The sequence below is a fragment of the Thalassophryne amazonica genome, chromosome 11 (genome assembly GCF_902500255.1).
Source record: "Thalassophryne amazonica chromosome 11, fThaAma1.1, whole genome shotgun sequence".
In the NCBI taxonomy this organism is placed as follows: Eukaryota; Metazoa; Chordata; class Actinopteri; order Batrachoidiformes; family Batrachoididae; genus Thalassophryne; species Thalassophryne amazonica.
In genome coordinates this window covers 115,315,144-115,338,649 of record NC_047113.1, presented here as the reverse complement: position 1 = coordinate 115,338,649, position 23,506 = coordinate 115,315,144, and positions in this window count along the sequence as shown.

The following is a 23,506-nucleotide window of genomic DNA, read 5'->3' as shown; positions in this document are numbered from 1 at the left end:
GCTTCTTGGTAAAAAGAATAAAAATGACACACCATCCACACCATAAAAATATCTCATTGTATTAAATCCCTCTTATCAAGTGGGCAATACAAATATGATCCATCTGTTCCTCTGTAGATGACCCATGGTTACTGATGTACAGTCATGAAATGACATGAATAAAAAGCAGTTTGATTGTCTCATTCATGTCAACATTTGCTGGCGCATCTCTAGCCGGCCTGTGCCTGTGTCCTGCCAACACGTGTGTCTTGTGGATTGCGCGCCACAGGACACCCCATCATGTGGAACAGAGCTCACATGGGTGACATGACAGTCACATCGCCTGCTGCGTGTTATGATCTGATGGTCCGTTTCAACCTGGGGGCAGCCTGTCCATGTGCACGCGCACTTGCTGCAGCCTGTCGCCACAGTGAGACATTTTTTATTTATTTATGTCCACTTGATTACAGTGAACAGACATCATCACAGTGGTCAGTTGTTAGTCTATGTCTGTCCAAACAGATTACTGTCTAGCTGGGATGTCCAGAATGACAGATCTCCACAGCCAATTCTGTCATAGCCACACCTCCCGTCAGTTCAGCACACACACCAGAGCCACACTCATGGGGCATTTAGACAAATTTCACTGCGAGTATGACAGTGATTGTCTGCAGGCTGTTGTCGTGCCAAGAATGTGAATGGCCACACAGTTTCTCAGTGCCATACGAGCGGTGTTAGATGTTTGTGCATGTCAACTGGAATTTGGCCAACACCTACCGCGAGAGGGTTCGATGGGCTCGCACAGCGCACACTCTGTCTTTCAGCCACTGGTGTGTGCAAACAGTTGTAGCAACAGGTGTACGGGGTGTTGGAAGCAGCTACGAAATTATACGGTTTACATACGATTCCTGCTTCATGCGCACTTAATGCGCAATTCAACCAAATTCATACTATGTGTGAAGGGGCCCTGAAGTTGTGCCTGGGCTGGATCTTTCAACAAGACAATGACCCTAAACACTGCTTAAAATCAACTAAGGCATTCATGCAGAGGAACAAGTACAACATTCTGGAATGGCCATCTCAGTCCGCAGACCTGAATATTATTGAAAATCTGTGGTGTGATTTTAAGCGGGCTGTCCATGCTCAGAAACCAACAAACCTGAGATGTTTTGTAAAGAAGAATTGTCCAAAATACCTTCAACCAGAATCCAGACTCTCATTGGAATCTATAGGAAGCATTTAGAGGCTGTTATTTCTGCAAAAGGAGGATCTACAAAATATTGATGTATTTTTTTCTGTTGGGGTGCCCAAATGTATGCACCTGCCTAATTTTGTTGGGGCCGACGCCGTCGTATACAATGGCGAAGACCAAGCTTTACTAAATTATAAATAACTTTTTAATGATATGAGATAGAAACTTACTTTTTTTGCTGAAAAGTTAACTCCGCAGACTTTTGAGCCAGCCATTGGTCATCTTTGTACTCCTCATAGAAGCTGTGTGATGACGTGTGCAGTGTGAGTGTCCAATCAGAATTGGTTCACGGTCACATGGTTTTACAAAATCTAATCGTAGGGCAGATTTACCTCATGTGAAAAGCCAAAGGTTATTTTTAGGAGTGATGTGTTACTAGTTGGCCCATTTGAATAGCCCCCTGGGTGCTCCAATGAGTACATACTATTAGTACATACTCAGTGTGCCCTGCGCCATTACGCACAGCGATCAGTGAAAGCAGACGGAGAGCCTCTGATGACAGTTTCATGTGAAAGTTGCTTTAGGAGCAACACAGAACAGTCCAAAACAGAGTAGAAGTATAAGTTTGTGTTGTAACCTTTGTGTAATAGCAGACAGAAATTGCTTTGAGATGAAGACAAAAAAACATGTTATTTCTACCTGGTTCTTTTTATGTAAAATTCTGCCCCTTACCAAAAACCAAACCATTGTATTCCTTATTTTGAGTTTATTCAAGGTCACATTAGAAACCAGGCCTGGGACCCTCACAGACAGTGTCCATCTTGTTAAAGGCCCCTAAAATGAGTCATACAACACTTTTTATACTTTGTGGGTCTTAACAATGGGTGTGGTTTAGTCTCACATTTCTAATGTTATTGGCTCTCACCAACAGGGGGAGCTCTCCCTGTGTCAGAAACTTGGACAGATAGAGTAAAACGTAACATATTTCTCAGAACAGAACTTCCAAACAAATAACACAAATACTTAATAACTAACATAAAACAAGGAATTAGCACAGATATTATCTAACAACTCGCCCTCTTGACATGAATCTATCATGTCAACAATAAAGGCCTTTTATTGTGGGCAGTCTAAGGCACACCTGTGCACTAATCATGGTGTCTAATCAGCATCTTGATATAGCACACCTGTGAGGTGGGATGGATTATCTCAGCAAAGGAGAAGTGCTCACTATCACAGATTTAGACTGGTTTGTGAACAATATTTGAGGGAAATGGTGATATTGTGTATGTGGAAAAAGTTTTAAATCTTTGAGTTCATCGCATACAAAATGGGAGCAAAACCAGAAGTGTTGCTTTTATATTTTTGCTGAGTGTATCTCCCCATCAATTCCCCAAAGATTAATCTGTTAGATAATTCTGCACTGAATCAACAACAAATGATTACTGTATTCCCATATCAAATGAAATATGGAAAAGATCAGATACAAAAGTTATAAAGACAATAACAATGAAAATAGGGAGCTCACTCCTAGTGTTCATCATAAAATTGTCCACACATCCATAATAAAACACAAATATTCCGGGTATCCACGTTGATGGAGTGGTCATCAGTTGCTCTTAACATTTTCCTTTGTCAGTTGCAACATGTTATTATATAGCAAAAAAAAAAATAAAAGTCAGTCTCTCCATGTACGGACAAATTATAGGCACTGTAATACCTATATCAATAGCACAAATGATGTATACAGGACTTCATTACCCGACTATATGCAGCAAGGATTCATCATCACCCAGTGTATCATTAAAAAAAAATCTAGTCACTGTATCAGCGAATCAAAATTGAAAAATTAATTGATTAAAAAAGGAAACAGAAGACATCTCCAAAAAGAACTGTGGCCTATATGTGTTAACACTTAGCAGCACAACATTTTAATCAGGCAGTAAAAACACATTGGTCTTCTTTCTCCTCTTCTTCTAGGGTCCTCTTCCAGGGTCTTCTTCAGAAGGGGAATTTATGGGTATCGCTTTGTTAAGAGTGCTGTAACATTTGATAGGGGAAGATACCCCAGGCAGTGGTGATGCATTTAAAAAACAAATGTCTTATACAGAGGACCACTACAGGTACTGCCACAGTCAAGTCAATTTGGATGTAATAATTATAAAAGGTACCAGCCCAACCATCTGCCAAAATATTTTACTAACTCAGTCAGCTATTAGATTGATACCAAATTCATAGCCAATCCCTCAGCATGTCTTTAGTCCTGTCAAGACTCTGGTTACAGGGCCGTCAGATACAATATTGTTTGGAAGTAAGTAACACTCTTAACCATACAAAAGATTCAACTTTGTCTTACTAAAATATATGAGCCATCCATGAAATGGCTAAGAATTATTCATATAGTCCAGTCACAATGTCTCTGGTCAGATAATCCGTCTTTGCCCATTGAAATAAACATAATTGATTCCATCCACCTTTTTGCAATTTAGAAACACCAATTTAGATTCATCAGGCTCCCCCTAAGTACTGAACTGGGATATATTCCAACTATTATGTGAAATACTAACAGGCCTTCTTCTTACTCTATAATCCCTAAAATACTGAATTAAGTCCCTTCCCATAATATTAACAGAGCAATAAAGAAATGATGGTGGATATTCCAAGCCAATCTTCTGGAATGGTATATATCTTAATGTATGTCCCCCTCAGTACCAATTTAATCAGCACAAACCTTCACTGTCTTGGTGGTATAATCCCCCTGAAATTCCATCCACTATTTTGGTGTCCCACGATAAGTGCTAACAAGGTCCTAAGCATCCCCAATAATTTTAAAATTATACTATGAGTCTCATAAATTATTTTAGCTATTGTAAAATTTGGATCTCCATCGGTGAAGTCTGCATAGTCTATCCACCGAAAATATAAATATAATCTAGATTATTCCTTTATCCAATTTGACATGTGCCTTTTTATGAAGCCAATTTGCAACAATCAAAAATCAAACAATAAAATTAATTTAAATAGCTATTCTACTATTCTACACTCCCCCACAGCAGCCACTTACCAGGGGACCGTCCACACCAAGTCACAGAAGCCAACGCCCATGGCATCACACAGGAGCATTGGACCCAAATCTATACCGTACACACCTCCATGTTTAACGGCGTGTAAGCATAAACACAACAGTTCAAATTCCACATTGGAGTTTGCATGTTCACACCCCAGAAACAAATACAATGAAAATTTACACTAAGAAACAACCGTGAAACACAGGCACATCCCCAGGTACCGCAACACCGATGTTCAGGGTGTACAACAGAAATGTCGTTACCCCACCATATGCACCATAGGCAGACCAATACGCCTTGTCCATGTCCACATAAGCAAGAATAAACACAACAGCTGTCCACCCATGACAGCGGGCAGTCAGTCATGTTGTCCACCCTAAAAAAGTAAAATATAAGCAAATGTATAGTTAAGAAAAACAGCTCACTGGTAACAATGCAAAATCACAAAATCAATAATAAAGTACAGTGACCCCAGGTGCCCTTCGGTAGTTGCCCTGAAAAAGAATGCAGAATAAAAGATGTCCACCACTCGCATCACACCTCATCCAAACCACCCAAAACAATGGGAACCATCCACACACAATGTCTGCCATCAAATCCGAAACTAAGCAAACCCTGAAAAACCCGAACCCGAATGAAATGCACATTCAGCATCTGAAAACATAACAAAAAACCACCAAAGAAAAGCTACAAGAAAACATCTTCTCAATGGAAAAACAAACTCAAAGAGCTACGACTAAACAAAAATGGGAGAAAAGACACCACAAAAGGATAACAATCAATGGTCACATTCCACAAGGTATCACATATACCCAAATATCCTCGGTATGTCGTATTTTCCGTCTCTTTCCAGCCTATTGTATTTCTTTTCAAATATGCTATATAATTCACTTTAACACCTATTAAAAACCACACAACCCAAACTAATATCTGTGTCAGACAGGTTAAAACAAGTAAAATACAAAATAAATCCGAAATCTTAAAACTGAGTCGTACGTTCCTACTTTTCTGCAAAATACTCACATGTCTTAGAGTTCTCATGGGATTCGCATTAAATTTACAGAATATGTAAAAATTATGTGCATATTGTAAAGCACAAAAGCAGCCTCTACGTCTCTTGTGCCATGAGCTGGACTGAGGCTAAGGAACACTGTCAAGACATTATATATATTGTAGTATAAAATCCTAGTACATCCCAGGAAGTCCACCAACAAAAAATGTGCATCTGTCACTATGTCTCAAACCCACTAAACTGTAACAAAAACCCCATTAAAACCAAAACACATCATGTCTTTGTGATCTACATCATACAAGTCAACCTCTTTGAGGGTCCACCTGTATAACCGAGTGAGAAAATCCATAAAATCAACCCAAAATCCTTATAACCTCCAAATCACACTAAAATCAGTTTTATTACAGTACACACAACCGCATAGCGGTATCAGATAACTGGGTTTTTGTCCAGATATTATGAGATGCCTCAATGTCATTAAAGTCAGGATCATTAGTATTTCCTCCACAGTTAAATTTCAAACAATAGAAATCTAGTATTCATGCGTCAAGCTGAATTTTATAGAACTGAATGTGTCAAATTTAGTTATTTTGTACAGAAACAAGAACTGTGTGTCATTAATGGAAAGACATTAATAAAATCATGAAAAATAATGAACAAAATAAAACTTCAGAACTTCATCATGTGTATGGACAATCGCCTGTGAGGTGTTTTGAGATGGCCTTTGTTGTGATTTGGCGCTTTATAAGCTGACTAAATTGAACAACATTTTATTGAATCTTAAATAAATATGAAATTGGTCACTGGATCCTTAAACTTTAATAAACTCTACATGGTGGATCCTTGATCTCCAGACAAAAATAGTAATAAACAAAATCTGTAGTTTTCGTCAAAAGCATTTCCTTTCAGACAGTATTGGCATGAATGTCTCTCCACATCTTATTTTGGGAGGCAAAAAACATTTTAGTTAATTGTAGTTTCTTGTCTGTAATATAACGATTTAAAGAGGTGTCCTTTAATTTAAAGCGGCAATTCATTTTGAAGTTATTCATTCCGACCGGACTCTGTCTCAGCCAGAGAGCTGCACAGCGTTTCGAGCTGTGTGAACGGAACGGAAGATGATTCTCGTTTCTTGACTGCAACAAGACAAGAGTCCCAGTTAGTGACTTTAATCCACACAAAAGTGACTCACGATATTTTAATGGCTTTGAGAGGGGTTAAGGAGCGGATTGGCCATTTCTGAAGAGCAGCGAATCAAAGAAGCAATGAACTAGTGGACCGAAGCATGGCCTCATTGGCTCACGCCTCAAAGTGGAGTTGCAATGCAGAACCGGTTGCTTACAGAGCCGCTGCAGACCAAGCCCTGAATATCCGTAAGACTTTATTTGTATGTTCGTATGACTCTGAAACTCGGAAAAATCCATATAATTTACGGACAATCCGTGTAGGTTGACATGTATGGTACATTGCCCAAAAAGTAATCGTATCACCACATCATAAATGTTATACCGACATACAAAACAAAGTCTGCGTGGATGTACCTTAGCTCAAACTGAGATCCTCATTACATGACTTTAGGATAATCCAAAGAGTGACCCCCAAACACAGTTAAGCCCACAAAAAATAGTCATAGATCGAGGAGAAACAAACTGCTATTATACCAACCTCTGTCCCTTCCAGGCAGATCTCCCCCCCCCCCCCCCCCCCATGTCCCCCGACTCTCAGTACTTTTACCATAACTTTCTCCTTGTTTGATATGTTACATTTGACTGTAGGAATTCTGGATTGCACTATCTTCACGCTAGCCTCAGCCAGGCGTTCTGTCTCATGCATATCAACAAACCAAGGTGCCCTGTTCCTCTTATTGTTCCTCTCCATCTGTCCCTATCATAGATTTCCTTCCACCCAGTTTAAATGGAGGCCCTGAAAAGAATCATAACATGTCGTTGTTATAGCACAAAAATAAAGCTCAAACTAACATTCTAAAGAAAATAAACCAGAAATTTCCAAGAATGGATCATCTTGTGAAATCCACCATAACATGCCAGATAGCATAATCATATTACAAAAGCCAATAAAATATTATATGTATACATACACATTTAGCCAACATCATGCCACATCACGCCAGTAGTCACATAAAAGTAAGTCCGACATCCTGCAATAGCTCTCTAATAGGGGTTTCAGCCATATAGTTAGTCATATCACTTGATTACTCATCTGCCTGTACAGGGAAACACCACAAATCATCTCACAAGATCTGAACGCGAGTCAGTTTGCCATGCAATTTCCACTGCAATATATGCCATAAAAATTTCCAAAGAACATCACCTATTATTCTACATAATTTTACTTCAGTTAATCATTCATCTATGTTGGGAAGGTGTCGTGACACGGACCCACAACAGGGGGCGCTAAAGGAACGGACAATGGATAAGCCAACCAGTAACAATTTAATGTTGTGAAAACACACAACGGAATACAGACAGAGATATGGATTGCCAATGAGACACCAGGTGACGTGTGGGCAGGCTCGAAGATAGAAGACCTCTGGCGAGAGAAGAGCCGATTCCCACACAGCTTCCACCACCAGCGGGCCTGAAGAACACCGGAGCCGCCAAGTCCCGAGTCCCCAGGTGGCCTCTGCCTTCGGCTGTCGACCCTGGTACTGCTGGCAGAGAACAGAGAAAATCCAGGTGAGTGTGAATCCACACACTCAGTAGTCCACTCACAGTCAATGTTCTTTAAGGAGGGAGCACCTCCACCTCCAATCACACACTTGTGCAGCTCCTGTGTAACCACTTATCTGCTATGGAGCGTGATGCGAAGTCGTCGCGGTCACGCTCTTACTCCAGCTCGGATAAGTACACCACAGGGCAAACGGCTGCAAAGAAGAGTTCAGTTAGCAGAGAAATTAACGCAGAGGTTACCTCTTGGTTGCAGATTTCTCGGCGGGGAGGTGGACTTGTAGTCCGGCTTTTATGGTGATGTGGTGAATGAGTGACAGCTGGTGCAGATGATGAATGACAGCTGTCACTCTCCGTTGCTCCGACGGGCAACATCTGGTGGTGGTGGGCCAGCAGTACCTCCTCTTCTGGCGGCCCACACAACAATCTAATCGGAACACACTGCAGAAGATACAATTAATATCACTACATAAATACTCATATTAAAGACAAACAATTTCAATGGTGTGACAAAGGTCATAGAAGTCTGCAACATGTTCCAGTGCAACTAAATCTACCATTGAGCTAATGTTTTATGACAACATAATGTGAAGGTAAGTCCAATCCAAAATGTCAATGATCCTCCAAGATCTCTGCTGATTTATTTTAGTATGCTCTTCAGGAAGAATCAAAGATTCCCCATCTCATCCAGACTCTACACCAGTCCTCCTCCATTTGTACCTGAAATTAAAAACAAAACAAAATTCTCCACTTCCGGGTGGCTGGGAGTCGCAGGGCCACTGAGAGTGGGTTTTTCTGCCACAGGAGACATCCCCTGATGAAAGAATTCAACAAATTAAAACAATCAGTTCCAAAGAATACCAGGTAATAGTTCACTAGCTGGATTTATACATGCTTCCCTTAGGCAGTATTATTAGACGGTATTGCTTAAATTTTCATTGTTACGCAGATGATACCCAGCTTTATCTATCCATGAAGCCAGAGGACACACACCAATTAGCTAAACTGCAGGATTGTCTTACAGACATAAAGACATGGATGACCTCTAATTTCCTGCTTTTAAACTCAGATAAAACTGAAGTTATTGTACTTGGCCCCACAAATCTTAGAAGCATGGTGTCTAACCAGATCCTTACTCTGGATGGCATTACCCTGACCTCTAGTAATACTGTGAGAAATCTTGGAGTCATTTTTGATCAGGATATGTCATTCAAAGCGCATATTAAACAAATATGTAGGACTGCTTTTTTGCATTTACGCAATATCTCTAAAATCAGAAAGGTCTTGTCTCAGAGTGATGCTGAAAAACTAATTCATGCATTTATTTCCTCTAGGCTGGACTATTGTAATTCATTATTATCAGGTTGTCCTAAAAGTTCCCTGAAAAGCCTTCAGTTAATTCAAAATGCTGCAGCTAGAGTACTGACGGGGACTAGAAGGAGAGAGCATATCTCACCCATATTGGCCTCTCTTCATTGGCTTCCTGTTAATTCTAGAATAGAATTTAAAATTCTTCTTCTTACTTATAAGGTTTTGAATAATCAGGTCCCATCTTATCTTAGGGACCTCATAGTACCATATCACCCCAATAGAGCGCTTCGCTCTCAGACTGCAGGCTTACTTGTAATTCCTAGGGTTTGTAAGAGTAGAATGGGAGGCAGAGCCTTCAGCTTTCAGGCTCCTCTCCTGTGGAACCAGCTCCCAATTCAGATCAGGGAGACAGACACCCTCTCTACTTTTAAGATTAGGCTTAAAACTTACCTTTTTGCTAAAGCTTATAGTTAGGGCTGGATCAGGTGACCCTGAACCATCCCTTAGTTATGCTGATATAGACGTAGACTGCTGGGGGGTTCCCATGATGCACTGTTTCTTTCTCTTTTTGCTCTGTATGCACCACTCTGCATTTAATCATTAGTAATCGATCTCTGCTCTCTTCCACAGCATGTCTTTTTCCTGGTTCTCTCCCTCAGCCCCAACCAGTCCCAGCAGAAGACTGCCCCTCCCTGAGCCTGGTTCTGCTGGAGGTTTCTTCCTGTTAAAAGGGAGTTTTTCCTTCCCACTGTAGCCAAGTGCTTGCTCACAGGGGGTCGTTTTGACCGTTGGGGTTTTACATAATTATTGTATGGCCTTGCCTTACAATATAAAGCGCCTTGGGGCAACTGTTTGTTGTGATTTGGCACTATATAAAAAAAATTGATTGATTTAATACATTGCAAAGTTCCCCTCCAAATTCCTTGCAAAAATAAGTTCAAAATCTGAAAAATAGAAATGTTTAGTCAAAAGCCCCTTTCACACCGGGGCTCCTCCCAGTTGCTCCCTGTGGCGTCATGACGACGCAGGAATTTCTACGTCAGGTGCGCGCAGCAGGGGGCAGAGAGGAGGTGAGAACGCAGCCTGCAGGTTCTCTGCACAGAAGTCAGAGTGCACAGTTTGGCTGCAGACAGACTGTGCACTCTGACTTCTCTTCTGCTTGTTGTGCTGAGCTGCAGGGCTGCGCTCTGAGTTCTGTTATAGTTTATCTTTCCTCCCTTGACCGCAAGATGCGTATGCGCGTGCGCACGGACCGTCCTTGCGCAAATGTGGAGATTGTTGGAGTTCTACTTGATGTTGACATGTCCTGTCTCAGGACTTATGTCCTTTTTTGTCCTTTTTTTAACTGTGATGTGAGAGTTTGAGCAGAGAACAAGGAACTAATGCCTGCATCCAGACTTTTTTTTTCTTTTAATTGTTCACATGTGCGCGCGTGAACGAACGTCCATGAGTGGACTGGAGATGTCCAGACTTTTTACTGGATATTTCTGGCAATCAGTCTACATTTTTTTTTTTCTTCTTCTTCAGCATGTAGTTTTTACTGCATTAAGTACACGGTATAAAAACAATCCTGCATGATTTATACTGCGGGAACAACAGAACACAGCAGGAATCGTAAATTGGCTCCGAGTCACGCCGGGTAACGCCTCTTTGCCCCGAATTACGCCTCTTTGCCCCGACTTGCGCTGGAACCACTTCCTTTCTGCGCTGAGCACAGGATGCCAAAAAAAATTAAACAGGTTTAATTTTTTGGCGCCCGACTTGCTTCCTCCTTTGCGCCGAGCTGCATCGTCTGGGCACTGAGTTGCTTCCACGCGGCGTCGTCATAATGAGGCACGGCGCAACAGGCAGCAACTGGGAGCAACCCCGGTGTGAAAGGGGCTAAAACAGTAACATCCAGACAACAACCATACTTCAGTTAAGCCAAAATTTGGATATTTTATGCTTTCAATTAACTCAAATCTTCAAATGTGTTCTTTTTTGTCCATATAATTTTGTCTGTCTTTTCTTTATCAATTTCACTCAGAATCCGATTACATAATCACCACAATCCCAAAAGCTGAGTGATACAAGTAACAGATTAACATGAAGAATCAAAAGATAAGAAAAATGTAAGGCCAGCTATACACTATAAAACAGAATATAAATAAATTGAATTATATATATATATATATATATATATATATATATATATATATATAGATAGATAGATAGATATTCACATACTTACCAAAGCAAAGGAGACAGACAATAAATCAAATTTAAAATCAAAAATACCCCTACATATTTATTATAAAAGTGTTTACAAAATAATGCAAGAAAGTCTGCCTGCCGATAGATGGCAGCACCTCCCAGAAGGCTTGTAGACTCAGATGGGAAGGATTTCCTCCTCCCCTTCTTCCCGTTTATCGACAGCCTTTTCTTTGTGAAACAGGCTTCATGGCTCGCTACATAATAAAAATAAAACTTGGAAAAACCATCTTTTAACCATTTTGGACTGGACGGAGTACTGTCACCCAATCACGGAGCCATCACAAAACACCAACAACACCAAGTCGCACCGTTTCGCAACCTCGAGCGAGCAGTAAGAAAGGCTAGGCTAGCTTAGCCCCAATGGCTTTGTGCTAATTAAGTTTCAGAAGTGTTTTAAAATTTAAAAATCGATGAAATAACTCGACGAGCCAATCCACTAAATTTTTGCAACTTCATCGTCGTCTATTTATACGGTTAAATTTATTCACACATTATTTTAAGATCAGTTAGCCTTTTAGCAGCTAACACAAATAGAATGGGACCTCACTGAAAACCCTGTACCGAACCGGTCATAAATTATCTTCCAAAAGAACAAAGAACAGACCACGCTACCAGGCAACAACCCCATTTTCTCCCAAATATACTAATTTAAACAGAAAAGACAAAGGCCGTGGTATGTAACAAACATTACAATTAACTTGTCAGAACGCAACAAAAAGTTTCAAACATATAACACTAAGGTTAAACAAACAGACAAACATGGATCCAAACCAACCTCACATGAGTGTATTTCAGCATGCATTATAAGAAACAATCAGAACATAATAAATTCATTACACAATACTATCAAAAACTAAACTAACCTGGTTGTCCTACACCCAATTTTAACCCCACAGAACCGCACAGTCGCCCCTGTAACATCAGCCACCCCACATTTATGAAAAACAACAAACATTCGAGGCTCATTACCGAGGCAAATCACTCCTTGATAATAGTCTCTCATCGTACAAGACGGCATGGGGTACCCTCCTCTCCCCCGCATCGAGCCCTCCTCCTCTGCATCAGCTGGACAACAAACAGCTGGACTTATTCCCCAACTACTAAAATTACCATAAATATTAAAGAAAAGGAAAGGAAAAAAACATCCACCGTGACCTGGAACAACTCTTCCAGTTAACTACAGAAATTCCAGACAGAAACCATCACTTTGTGCAACCAACCCCAATTTTTATAGTATTCAATATTGCAGAAATTCGATAATAACAGGTTTCCTGCTTACCTAAGAAAGGCTCCTTTTCTGTTGGTTGTAAAAAGTTCACATGGACTGTCACCATTCACCGGGAACAGATTACATCCCGGGTTTCAGCACCAATTATTTCTACCTGGTTCTTTTTATGTAAAATTCTGCCCCTTACCAAAAACCAAACCATTGTATTCTTTATTTTGAGTTTATTCAAATCAAATCAAATCAATTTTATTTATATAGCGCCAAATCACAACAAACAGTTGCCCCAAGGCGCTTTATATTGTAAGGCAAAGCCATACAATAATTACAGAAAAACCCCAACAGTCAAAACGACCCCCTGTGAGCAAGCACTTGGGAAGGAAAAACTCCCTTTTAACAGGAAGAAACCTCCAGCAAAACTAGGCTCAGGGAGGGGCAGTCTTCTGCTGGGACTGGTTGGGGCTGAGGGAGAGAATCAGGAAAAAGACATGCTGTGGAGGGGAGCAGAGATCGATCACTAATGATTAAATGCAGAGTGGTGCATACAGAGCAAAAGGAGAAAGAAACACTCAGTGCATCATGGGAACCCCCCAGCAGTCTAAGTCTATAGCAGCATAACTAAGGGATGGTTCAGGGTCATCTGATCCAGCCCTAATTATAAGCTTTAGCAAAAAGGAAAGTTTTAAGCCTAATCTTAAAAGTAGAGAGGGTGTCTGTCTCCCTGATCTGAATTGGGAGCTGGTTCCACAGGAGAGGAGCCTGAAAGCTGAAGGCTCTGCCTCCCATTCTACTCTTACAAACCCTAGGAACTACAAGTAAGCCTGCAGTCTGAGAGCGAAGTGCTCTATTGGGGTGATATGGTACTATGAGGTCCCTAAGATAAGATGGGACCTGATTATTCAAAACCTTATAAGTAAGAATAAGAATTTTAAATTCTATTCTAGAATTAACAGGAAGCCAACGAAGAGAGGCCAATATGGGTGAGATATGCTCTCTCCTTCTAGTCCCCGTCAGTACTCTAGCTGCAGCATTTTGAATTAACTGAAGGCTTCTCAGGGAATTTTTAGGACAACCTGATAATAATGAATTACAATAGTCCAACCTAGAGGAAATAAATGCATGAATTAGTTTTTCAGCATCACTCTGAGACAAGACCTTTCTAATTTTAGAGATATTGCGCAAATGCAAAAAAGCAGTCCTACATATTTGTTTAATATGCGCATTGAACGACATATCCTGATCAAAAATGACTCCAAGATTTCTCACAGTATTACTAGAGGTCAGGGTAATGCCATCCAGAGTAAGGATCTGGTTAGACACCATGTTTCTAAGATTTGTGGGGCCAAGTACAATAACTTCAGTTTTATCTGAGTTTAAAAGCAGGAAATTAGAGGTCATCCATGTCTTTATATCTGTAAGACAATCCTGCAGTTTAGCTAATTGGTGTATGTCCTCTGGCTTCATGGATAGATAAAGCTGGGTATCATCTGCGTAACAATGAAAATTTAAGCAATGCTGTCTAATAATACTGCCTAAGGGAAGCATGTATAAAGTGAATAAAATTGGTCCTAGCACATAACCTTGTGGAACTCCATAATTAACCTTAGTCTGTGAAGAAGATTCCCCATTTACATGAACAAATTTTAATCTATTAGATAAATATGAATCCACCGCAGCGCAGTGCCTTTAATACCTATGGTATGCTCTAATCTCTGTAATAAAATTTTATGGTCAACAGTATCAAAAGCAGCACTGAGGTCTAACAGAACAAGCACAGAGATGAGTCCACTGTCTGAGGCCATAAGAAGATCATTTGTAACCTTCACTAATGCTGTTTCTGTACTATGATGAATTCTAAACCATTTTCTCTAATAGTTAAAATTTTATTAGCAAAGAAAGTCATGAAGTCATTACTAGTTAAAGTTAAAGGAATACTCGGCTCAATAGAGCTCTGACTCTTTGTCAGCCTGGCTACAGTGCTGAAAAGAAACCTGGGGTTGTTCTTATTTTCTTCAATTAGTGATGATTAGTAAGATGTCCTAGCTTTATGGAGGGCTTTTTTATAGAGCAACAGACTCTTTTTCCAGGCTAAGTGAAGATCTTCTAAATTAGTGAGACGCCATTTCCTCTCCAACTTACGGGTTATCTGCTTTAAGCTGCGAGTTTGTAAGTTATACCATGGAGTCAGGCACTTCTGATTCAAGAACACATTAGAAACCAGGCCTGGGACCCTCACAGACAGTGTCCATCTTGTGAAAGGACCCTAAAATGAGTCATACAACACTTTTTATACCTTGTGGGTGTTAACATAGGTGTGGTTTAGTCTCACATTTCTAATGTTACTGGCTCTCACCAACAGGGGGAGCTCTCCCTGTGTCAGAAACGTGGACAGATGATAGAGTAAAACTTAACATATTTCTCAGAACAGAATTTGCAAACAAATAACACAAATACGTAATAGCTAACATAAAACAAAGAATTAGCATAGATATTATCTAACAAATGCATAGACCATTTTGTATATGTTGTTCAAAATGTGCATTTGTGTTTATTATTTGAACCTTTCTGTTGTATAGTCTTTCACACAAGACCTCAAATTACCTTTATAAAGTGTCAAAACAGTTTTTTATTATAGTTTGCTGTGTGTTTTGAATAAATGTGTGTGGAAAATTATTTTCCGCGTCTCTTTTTTCTTTCTTATTTTTAATTGTAAACCTTTATTACACTTATAAAACACGACAAAAGCATATATATTCTGAAAGCACAGGTTGTCCTGAAAAAAAGAGACATAAAACTTGATTGTGGGATGCATGGAGAGCTGTTAACAGCAATAATAAAACATTTATGCCAGGCGGGTGAACTGTCCAAAAAATGCCCCCAGACCCCAGAGGGTTAAATAATTATTGCACACTTTCTGTAAATCCTATGAACTTCATATCACTTCTCAATTATCACTGTGTTTGTCTGCTATATGATATATTTAACTGAATTTACTGATGTAAACAATGATGATTAATGATTAATAAAGGAAAATCATGGAAATCATCAGGGGTACCCAAACTCTTACATACAACTGTATTTACACCACAGGCAGGTGTCATCCACCAGTCCTCATGCCGTCAGTGGGCCTGTGACAACGTCCATTTCAAATGCAGACTGCAGTGTGTGGCACCAACTTCAGGCCTGGCATCTCACGGTCAGTCCAGCACCCTGCGGCTTGTAGCCATCAATCCTGCAATCCTAAGGGACATTATCCATCCTGCGGACAGAGAGAAAAAGAGCAGAATCTATCGGCGGACTACACCTAAGGAATAATTCATCAGCAGTAAATCGACAGGAAAGCAGAGAAAGTACTAAGGTGCTGGCCCTAAGCATCAGTAACAGAAACCGAACTTAGATGTTGAGACCAAGACCTGTTCCGTTGCTATTAAAATGACTTTCAAGGGATATGAAGCATAGTACCATACTATGTCAGTATGCTAGTCATATGAGAAGAATAAATGAGTCTTGAGTCTAGAATCTAAAGTCTCAGCATAATCTGACTGTTTTATTAATGTAGGGAGATGAATCCACAAAACAGGTGCACAATAAGAGAAGGCTCTCTTGCCCGCAGACTTTTTTTTATTAACTCTAGGAACACAAAATAATCCTATGCTGAACTGAAACTGTCTGGGTTGATTTCTTTGAATGCTTTCTGCTCTATTTTAAGAGACTGTGAATGGAATTCTTTTGCACAGTGCCTGTATTTTTAAATTTTAAACTGGTTTAACATATATTTTTACTATGACCAAGCTGATTATCTGTAAATTGTTTTTATTTTATTTGTTTTAATGTTCTCTTGATGTTGTTATCTTGTTTATGAAGATGTGTACTGCTGCATTTCTTGGTCAGGTCACCCTTGTAAAAGAGGTTTTAATCGAATAATAATAATAAATATATATATATATAAAGTCCAGCATTGTCCCTGGTCACACAACTGTTTGAATTTTGTTACTCGTCTTTCACCCTCCAGTGGACACACACAGTAGTCATTGACCAATTCTCTCAGGCTGAACATTTTGTCCCCCTCTCTAAGCTCTCTATGGCTCAAGAGAATGCTGACTTCCTGGTCCACCACATCTTCTGTATGCATGGCCTCTCCCTGGAGGTGGTCTTTTGCCAGTTCACATATCAGGTATGGAGGGTGTTTTGTTTTGGCTTGGGAGCCGTGGTCAACTCCTCCTCTAGTTTCCATCCCCAGTTCAATGGGTTAACCACGAGTCTGCTGGAGTCTTCGCTCCACTGTGTCACCGCCCCTGCAGACTGGAGTGACCATCTGCTCTGGATCATGTATGCCCACGACTCCCAGGTGAGCACGTCAACCAGCTTAAACCCTTGTCAGTGCTCGCTAGGCTACCAACCTCCATTGTTCCCAGAGCAAGAGGAGAAGTTGGCAGTACTGTACATCCAGGGGCACCTCCAGCATTGCTGCAGGGCCTGCACTGCCCCTCCTTCCACCTTGCTTGGGTCAGACTGGGCTCATCACCATGCAGACCACCATCAGACCCCAGCCCCACTCCATTGTCCCGGGGAAGAGCCGAGGTTATCCTTGCCTGACATTCCACTGCAGGCAGAGTATAATAAGCTGGCTCCGTGGTTTCTGGGACCATTTGTGGTGGACCGTCTCTTCAACACAGAAGGCTATAATTTTCAAAATGAAAGAAATGCTTGAAACATTTCAGTTTATATGTAATGACAAACAAAACAAAAATTATACTCAGCTCAAATTGGACTGAATTCTAATTTTTTAAGATGCACCTGCAGATTACTTTTCAGTAGAATAAGACATCAATGCCACGTGACATACAAGCCACCAATCAAATGACCATGAATTGAATATGGATGTTTTTGTCAATTCCAGTGAGCATTATCTCAGTTTTCAGAGTTAAAACATTTTACAGTAGGCAAACAAGCCTCCAGGCTCACAATACAGCAGAGCTCACCTGCCTTGATGTATCAAGCTGTGTGCCAGTAAGGTCATTCAAAGCTGTTTCAATAACTGTGAATGATCTGACCCAAGGTACTACACAGTGAGAATAAGAGTGGGCCAAGAACATATTTCAGCACAGAAAACTTAGAAGTAGTATTGTTATTGAGACATACTGTGGTCTTCTGGATGGATACCATTTCAGCCATGAGAGAACATGCTCAGAAATGATTGAGCAGAAATCATTTTCAAGCCACTGCAGTAATGTTCAAAGTTCAGCAGTTTCAAAAGGTTCAACAGCAGCAGTCATTATGGATTATCTGCCATCATCCTGAGCATATCATTCCCTACTTTAGGGCAGTTTATATAATTGTTCCAGTTAGATGCTTTGGAAATCAGTTGCCAGCAACCTAAAGTGCATGTTAACTTAATGTATTATTATGCAATCAGTCTATTAGAGAAGGAGATAATGTCATTTAATGCTCAAGTCCAAAATAGAAAGCATTGGCCTCCTGGCAATCAAGAATCTGTTCAGTTTTATGGCCTGTGTTTACTGTAAATGTGATGAGCCGCAGAATATTCTGAGTGTTGCTTTCCATTAGTCATCATGATAAATAATTGCTCAACTGTTTGAGTGGAATCATGTTTTTTTCTGTGACTGTGGAAGCCTTCCTCGTCTGATGTGAGGTCCGACACACATCAACACAATTTCTGCATGGTGCAAAGACCACTGAGGCATTCTTTAGATTGCAGGCTCTGTTTAAATGAATGAAAATGGAGTGTGTGAATGCATGCAGTGAAACACGGCACTAAGTCTTCCTGCTGCTTTCTCCGCTGGTGTGTGGTTTCTGTGGTTCAGAGTATTTTCAGGTCCTCTCAGGTCGTAGGTCTTGTGGTTTGTTTGCCACGTTTGGCCTGGACAGACTCGGCTGACAGTGACACAGTGCCACCATTAGCACATATACAGCTCACATTCCTGGCTAATTGGGTTTGAAGCCCGGAGGCTGGGTGTGCTTTAAATGGGTTGCTTTGCAGTAAATGAGTGTGTTTTGTGTGCTGGTTCCTGTTTACTGTTCAGAAGGATAAATTACGAGCACCATGGCCTTCTATAAAAACAGAGCTCACACAGTCAGTGTCTTGTCATTTATCTGATTCTGTTGTCCAAAATGTCAGGAATTGCTTTTATTCCCTCAAAGAAATGTTTTGTTTTTTCTCCCCGCTTTCTTTCTGGATCGAGGGTGTGTAGCTCAGTAAACAGAGACAAAGCAACAGGAAAACAGTCACCATATAAAATGTTTACTTTAACAAAATTATTTACATGGAAGGCGTTTGGGGTTAGGGTTTCAGGTCAAGGGTTAAGCTCAGGGGTTAGGGTTTAAGGTCAAGGGTTAGTGGTCAGAGGTTAGCGTTCATTATGTTATTCCCTCATACATGCCATCAATTTCTTAATCCATAAAACATCCATCATAATGTTTTACACTATGTGACAAACTCAACACACGAATATACTCCATTGCCACTGTAATTTGTACCTGGTTCTTAAAGTAATTTACTGCCCCTGTCCAAGAGCTAAACCATTGTATTCCTCATTTTGGATATATTAAAGGTCACAATGAAAAGTGGACCAGGACCCTCACAGACAGTGTCCATCTGGTGAAAGGCCCAGAAAATGGGTCATACAGCACTTTTTATACAATGTGGGCGTTTACAGTGGGTGTAGTTTTGTAGTTTTGTCTCACATTTCTAATGTTACTGGCTCTCACATATAGGGGGAGCCCTCCCTGTATCTAAAACTTAGACATAAATGATGGAAGTAAAACTTAACTCATGTTTAAACATTAAACCAAATTCTAGAGACTTCCATTCAAATAGCAAAAGCAAATACTTGATAACTAACAGAAAATAAGGACTTAGCACAGATATTATCTAACATCACGATACAATACATTTTTCCTTTTATTTTCTTTCCTACAATCATATACCTCTGCTCCATGTCTGCGTTTTTATGTGGGTGAGAAACAGAGGCACAGTCAAGTTAAGAAACAAGTGAGCACTTCAGAGCAGAGCCAGGCACCAGGCGGGGAGTCCGAAAGCAGACGGACCGGCTCCATAACACCAATCTCTGTGCTTCATCTGCAATGGCACCCCCGTGATTCACCTGCACCAGTCATGTTGTGCTTTTTGTCTCTTCTTTTAGCTCACTTCTGCTCCTGCTGTGACCGCCACCGCAGTCACCAGTGGTTATTCATCTAAAGTTGATGAGCATTCTCTCTGCAAGTGCAGAGTGCACTTTGGCGGAAGAAAAATTTGCTCTCAGAGTATGGTGATGGAGAAGAAGAGGGTGAAAGCACTTGGATGAATACGCCGCCCCTACGCTACCCTATATTCCTGATTCATTCAGCAGGATTGCTGTAGGTTTAGTCATCTGCAAGCCGAGATTTACACCGGCTGCACATCTGAACACTGGAGGAGGAGGAGGACAGGGAGGAAGGGGAGGAGAACAGGACATGGGGAAGCGGCACCAGCTGATGATGGGGCGGGACCACGCAGCACATCTCTGTATACTCAACAACAGAAAAGGCAGCGGGTGATGGCACAGCGAGGCGGGATGAAGCGCTGATGCCGATGAACAGGCGGAAATCTTATAAGAGATGCACAGCTGTACATATTCAGAACAAGCTAAACATCACACAAAAGTTCAACTTTCCAAACTGTTGGGTGACGTGAGGTTGACACAGAAGATTCAAGGTGAGAAACTGACGGAGGGTACAGTGACACACATCTAAAGGACAACAGACACAGAGATGCACATGCAGAGACAGACAGACAGAAGGACACAAAGAGAAACAGAAACATGGCAATCAGAGACCGCAGACTCCACACAAGTGTAATATAACAACAAAACTGTTTTTATCAATAATGTTTTTTGTATATATATATATGTGTGTGTGTGTGTGTGTGTGTGTGTGTATGTGTGTGTGTGTGTAAGACAATGCTCATACAACAGAGGTTATTTTAGGATTGTGTTATATTTCACATTTCTGTCAAGCATCGTGATATGTCATGACAACATGTACGTGTGTGTGTGTGTGTGTGTCTCAATTCTCTCTCTGGCTCCATATGTCTGACATGCTTTATCACTACCTTCTTCTTCCTTGTCCAGCTCAGTAAACAACTTTTATGGGTGAGGGTCTTTCCAGCAGCACTTCAAATTGAAATAGTACATTGGGAAGAAAAAAACATCCACCAACTTCAGGAGAACAGAGAGAACCAAGGATGGAGGAACGTGTGCTCCCACTTCGATTGTCTGATTCAGGTGAAAAGAATTTAATGAGAATCCAGCAAAGGATCCATAACAAGAGGACGAGGTGACACACCGACAAGAGAAAGGAGGAGGAAAGTGGCATGGAACCCAATGTTTGACCGGCATTTCAGCTGACAAGAAGGTCAGGTTGGTGGATAAGAGATGACATGGTGAAGGTCAAATGCATCATGCAGAGATTAAATGGTGACATCACATTTGCCAAGCAGAGATGATGTAACAGGTAAGTAGGTCAAGCAGAGATGACATGATGGTGTCAGACCAGTCAAGCAAAGATGACATGGTGATGGTCAGAGTAGCCAGGCAGAAATGATATGGTGACAGTGAGATTAGCCGAGCAGAATGACATGGTGTTGGTCAGTTTGGCAGAAGAGAGATGACATGGTGATGGTCAGTTTGACAGAAGAGAGACGACATGGTGATGGTCAGTTTGACAGAAGAGAGATGACATGTTGTTGGTCAGTTTGGCAGAAGAGAGATGACATGTTGTTGGTCAGTTTGGCAGAGGAGAGATGACATGGTGTTGGTCAGTTTGGCAGAGGAGAGATGACATGGTGATGGTCAGTTTGACAGAAGAGAGACGACATGGTGATGGTCAGTTTGACAGAAGAGAGATGACATGTTGTTGGTCAGTTTGGCAGAGGAGAGATGACATGGTGTTGGTCAGTTTGGCAGAAGAGAGATGACATGGTGATGGTCAGTTTGGCAGAGGAGAGATGACATGGTGATGGTCAGTTTGACAGAAGAGAGACGACATGGTGATGGTCAGTTTGACAGAAGAGAGATGACATGTTGTTGGTCAGTTTGGCAGAAGAGAGATGACATGTTGTTGGTCAGTTTGGCAGAGGAGAGATGACATGGTGTTGGTCAGTTTGGCAGAGGAGAGATGACATGGTGATGGTCAGTTTGACAGAAGAGAGATGACATGTTGTTGGTCAGTTTGGCAGAGGAGAGATGACATGGTGTTGGTCAGTTTGGCAGAAGAGAGATGACATGTTGTTGGTCAGTTTGGCAGAGGAGAGATGACATGGTGTTGGTCAGTTTGGCAGAGGAGAGATGACATGGTGATGGTCAGTTTGGCAGAAGAGAGATGACATGGTGATGGTCAGACTGGTCCAGCAATAATGATATGGTGATGGATTGTTCGACCAGAGAAACATAATCATCCAATTTCTATTTATTGCCAATGTTTTATTGTAAGGTTCCAAGTTTTTTTATTTGGTTTTGAAAATTAGTGTTTGGATCATAGTAAGTGTTCGGCTTATCCACAATGAAACTTGTTTTTCTGTGTAATTCGATGGCTGATGAATGTGCTCTTGATCATTCTTCTGGATTCATTTTTTTTTTCTCTTTCATGAGAGATTTTCCTTGTCTTTCATCATACAAGAATAAGTACAGGAGGTTTTGTGCTGTTCAGAATGGAATTACAGTATATTTTATCTAGCTATTAAAACTGATAAAAAGAAAAGAAAAAAATCTTCATCAAAAATAGCTTGTCAGAGTTTGACTGGAAGAACGTAAGAGGCAGATCAAATTAAGTCGAGTCCACTTTGGAGAACTAAGAAACTCTTTTGAATCACAAACATGTTTTCATCATTTCCTGCTTCTTTATCAAAATATCTATCTATCTATCTATCTATCTATCTATCTATCTATCTATCTATCTATCTATCTATCTATCTATCTATCTATCTATCTATCTATCTATCTATTGACAAATGTCTGTCTGTGTGTGTCTGGCTCTCTGTGTCTATCTGTGTCTGTGTGTGTCTGTTTGTGTGTGTGTTTGCATGTGTCTGTCTATGTGTGTCTTTTCGTGTGTGTCTGTCTGTCTTTCCGTGTGTGTGTCTGTGTGTGTTTGTGTCTGTGTGTGTGTGTGTCTGTACTGATATTTGACTTTTTCAAATGCTTGGTTGTTTTTCCAATGATGTCGCTGGTGTCACTGATATCACTGGTGTCACTGATGTAGCTGGTGTCACTGATGTAGCTGATGTCGCTGGTGTCACTGATGTAGCTGATGTAGCTGGTGTCACTGATGTAGCTGGTGTCACTGGTGTCACTGATGTCACTGATGTCGCTGGTGTCACTGATGTCACTGGTGTAGCTGATGTAGCTGATGTAGCTGATGTAGCTGGTGTCACTGATGTAGCTGGTGTCACTGGTGTAGCTGGTGTCACTGATGTAGCTGATGTAGCTGGTGTCACTGATGTAGCTGATGTAGCTGGTGTCACTGATGTAGCTGGTGTCACTGGTGTAGCTGGTGTCGCTGGTGTCGCTGGTGTCACTGATGTAGCTGATGTAGCTGGTGTCACTGATGTAGCTGGTGTCACTGATGTAGCTGATGTAGCTGGTGTCACTGATGTAGCTGGTGTCACTGGTGTAGCTGGTGTCGCTGGTGTAGCTGGTGTCACTGATGTAGCTGATGTAGCTGGTGTCACTGATGTAGCTGGTGTCACTGGTGTAGCTGGTGTCGCTGGTGTCACTGATGTAG